A 4,011-nucleotide genomic window follows, 5' to 3' on the forward strand; every position below is an offset into this window, starting at 1 on the left:
TGGTGATTCAAAACCACCCAGAGGGTGAAGGTTTTTACCGTTTCTCCCCCACATCACCAATCATTGCCACACAGTTCTGGATTGTCATTGGGTACTTGGGCTACAAGATATCTTCCCCAAACGGTGGCAGGTCTTTTGTTGTCCAGTGAGCTCCCACAAAAACAGCTTCTTTTTAAAATTACGTTTTCTGTCAAATACAATGAGAAAAGATTTGGACCCACTCTGTACCTTCATCTAACCCATCAGAAATCCATGAAATTGTTGCAATCACACGAACCCATCAATTATTCTCTCTTCCTCAGCTCCACAGTGAGTGAGACAGGGAAAAGCAAAAAAGCAGCAATATTCCGGCCCCGCACTCTCCAATCACCCGCTGCCAGCAGAAAGCGGCGACTGCAGCTTCAATCAGCGGGTTACTGCCCATCCCTGGGACGCGAGATACTCCAACCCGGGCCAAACCTCCCAATACACCGAGCACAGGCTCAGGAAAGCGCAGGTACAATATATCCCGGTCACTAAACCTCCTAGCAGCATTTACAGAATACCCGAGTGAGTGAGTCACAAATAAAAGTCACCCAAACGTTCTAATTCCTTTCACTGTAAAATTCCTTCATTTTATTGAAAAGCTGACTGTTGTGAATCTGAAAATGAGCACCATGGGATTTGTGTTACCGAGTGACTTGTTCTCCATTGTTTGTCCGCCAGGTTTGCAATTCAATTTGTGTTGGATAATGAAGTGAACCTGATTTCAAAATGAGGGCAGAAAGGAGGTAAATATTAAATGCAGGAGAAAATCCTGAGGAAAATGGATCACAGTATTTGGAAGGAGGTGCAGCTAAGAAGTGTAAGATGTGAATGATGTTATTGATGATTGAGAGGAATGCATGGCAGCCTTGGGGCTTTTGTAGGCCGATTCCATTCCAAACTTTAAAATTCCGACCAAGCTGAGGTATCAGTTGGAAAGCAACAGGTTTATCCATGTATGTTGGGATACAAAACAGTGTTTACATGTCCCTGGCTAGCTCAGTCGGTAGAGCATAAGACTCTTGATCTTAGGGTCGTGGGTTCGAGCCCCACGTTGGGTGCTGTAATATTTTAAAAATCTGATTAAGAGTCGTACGGTCTGGAAACATTGATCTGTTTCTCCCTCCAGCTGCTGATTTTTTCCAGCAGTTTCTGTGTTTGTTGCAGATTTCCATCATTCGCAGTAATTTGCTTTTATCTTTTTACTTTTAAATCTTGTTGCTTGAAAAAACACCAACTAATCACTGCGGCTCCTGTGAAACTTACAAGGCAGAAATTCATCACTGAAAGCAACCGACACACGTCAAATTCAAAGCACTTTTATTGTCGCATCTCATTCTGCTCCTGTCCCTGCCTCGCCTCCAGCTCCCTCTGCCCGTCCAGCTCCCAGGTCAATTAGCTGCTCGATGCAGACACAGCCAGTTGGTGGGAATGGGTAAAACTCGTGGGTAAAGAGACACCTGGATCTCATCTTCCTGGTTCTCCCAGATACTGATTACAGGAATGTGCCCAGTGCCGATTATCCACAGTCACTCTCCTCCCAGTTGTTCAGCTTTGAATCTGATTTTCACACTGGGTTTCAATGTGAAGAAAGCAGAGCTGTGATAAGCTTATATTGTTCAGCAGATGTGATGCAAGAAGATACATAACAGGCTGATGATAACATTGCTCTTTGGACGTGGTGAGCTCCAGGGAAGGATTGGCACCATTAATGTGTCGCTCAATTAGTCTCGTGACAAATCTCGTGCTGGAAATGACAAGAAAACTCGCTGAATTTGCTCCGTGTTTTGGTTTCAAAAGAGCCGAATACAAGGTAAGAAAGTACATCTCGCTCGAGTGGTTATAAAATGGCAGAATGACCCGTGCTGTTGGGAAACATAAAATTATAGAAAGTTACAGCGCAGAAAGTGGCCATTCGGCCGGGCGTGCTGGTTTTAAAGAGCGGTAGTGATTGGATGATCCATCAGGAGTGATATTTGTGCCAGTGTAAACAGGAGGCAGCAAAATTCATACTTCTCCCACCCATATTTTGCCTCACACCAACATTTCTATAGTCAGTGCTTTGCAAACAGCCCTTCTCCTCTCCTCTTCCTTCACTGCCACTCACGAGTGTGATGTTTTCCGGCTCTGAGGCAAAACTTAAACTCTCACTCCTCTGATTCTGGTGGAGTTTTTAAACGTTTCCAATCAATGAGTGATCGACACTCGTTTCGACAAATTCAATAAATTGACATTCCCTGACCGGGAATCGAACCCGGGCCGCGGCGGTGAGAGCGCCGAATCCTAGCCACTAGACCACCAAGGAAGTTGCACCAGCTTTTTTTCGATTCGGCTTATCTACGCTGCTTTTGCCTATTGTTTTTGAGTTCAGATCTCTTTCACCACAAAACTGCTTGTTTAGGTTCAAGATAAATGACTTCTTCAGCCAATGAAAACAACAATTGCTGTGAGCTGGAACATGATATTGACAGTGAGGTGAAATAGTCCCACAAGCTACTCATGTGCAACTTACAATTTCCAAAACCCTCCACCCTATTCGCTGTTGGTCCAATGGAAGCGCCAATCTCGAGTCACTGGACATCAGGGAAACTACCAATAAAGCTTGAGATTTGGATTATGGAGGCAACTTTTGACTTTTTTTTTATTCCCGATCTCCTTCACCAGAGACAACTTTCTCCGACCAAATGGTCTGTTTAGGTTGAACACAAGTGACTTCTTCACCAATGAGAAGAACCATTGCTGTTAGCTGGAACATGATATCGATACTTTCCTCCTTTTAGACAATTCTTAAAGCCTCCCCCTTTGACCGAGCTTTTAGTCATCTGACCAAATATGTGGCTCAGTGTCACACTTTGTTATATAATGCTCCTGGGGAACGCGTTGTGACGTTTCATTAGGTTAAAGGCGCTTTATATATACAAGTTGTTGTTGTTGTAGGATAAATATAGAAAGGGCCAGTCTCCTGTTTTATCTTTCACGCTGATACTTTTCTCACCGACATTTTAACCTGAACTAATGTGAATCAAGTTTGTGACGTTAAAAACGTTTTCACCCCCTCAGGGAACTGAACCTCATTGACAATCACAGAGGAACAGACACAGAGAGATATACACCGAGAGTGACAGAGGCCTAAGGAGAGACACACACCCAGAAAGCAAGGATGTCACGAACTTGGCTGTGTTTGTTCCATTTCCGAAAGCAAATTCCCTGAATGTTGACAAATGAATGGGAATCAGAAAATACGGACCTATTTGGATGGGTTTCCTTCTAATTAACTGATAATTAATTTGGTTAAAATCACAAATGGTGAAAACTTTAGTCAGCAGGATTCCAACCCTCGTGTTCATATTTACAACAAACGGAAATTATCGAACTTTCACTCACTCAAATAAACAAGCCTGGATAATGCTCTTGCCAGGTTTAACACCGCAGCTCCATCATATGTGAAGCGAATATGACCCCCACTCGCCTCTATAAACCCTGCGCTGTAAAGATCCCAATATAAGTTGTTGTGGGGGAAAGGCGGGTGTGTGGAATTGATTGAGTTGCTCTTCCAGAGAGCCAGCACAGACACGATGGGCCGAATGACTTATTTTGTCGCCATCTCTGATTTGATAGGAACACATTTGAGCTCTGGAGCAGCTGTTACTCATACCTCAATGTTTAAGGTGATGGATTTGAAATCCATTGGGTTTTCCCCCTGTAGGTTTGAATCCTGCTGACTACAGTTCCCATTATTCCTCATTGTAACCAGGTGCCGCCAACCTCATCCCTGCGGCTCCTGTGAAACTGGCGACAAGCGGCAGAAATTCATCACTGAAAGAAACTGACACATGTCAAATTCTGCCGCTTTCATGTCGCATCTTTTAACTTCCTGTTCTCCCTCTCAGATGTTTCCAGGCCGTTCAAATGTCATTCGTTTGGAACTTTACCCTAGTCCTCGTCCACTGATTATGGTTAACTTTCCGGGCATTGTAGTTGACAGTT

General features: G+C 43.9%; 2 non-coding genes across 2 annotated transcripts; one reads left to right on the top strand and one right to left on the bottom strand.

The window, feature by feature from the left end:
- Positions 1 to 1,012: 1,012 nt before the first annotated feature.
- trnak-cuu (transfer RNA lysine (anticodon CUU)) lies at positions 1,013 to 1,085 on the top strand. Its single transcript has one exon. It is a non-coding gene; the product is annotated as a tRNA-Lys (tRNA).
- A 1,172-nt stretch (positions 1,086 to 2,257) lies between these two features.
- trnae-cuc (transfer RNA glutamic acid (anticodon CUC)) lies at positions 2,258 to 2,329 on the bottom strand. The gene has a single exon. It is a non-coding gene; the product is annotated as a tRNA-Glu (tRNA).
- Between the last annotated feature and the right edge of the window lie 1,682 nt (positions 2,330 to 4,011).

This window comes from Cetorhinus maximus, chromosome 23 (assembly GCF_964194155.1).
Source record: "Cetorhinus maximus chromosome 23, sCetMax3.hap1.1, whole genome shotgun sequence".
Taxonomy (NCBI): domain Eukaryota; kingdom Metazoa; phylum Chordata; class Chondrichthyes; order Lamniformes; family Cetorhinidae; genus Cetorhinus; species Cetorhinus maximus.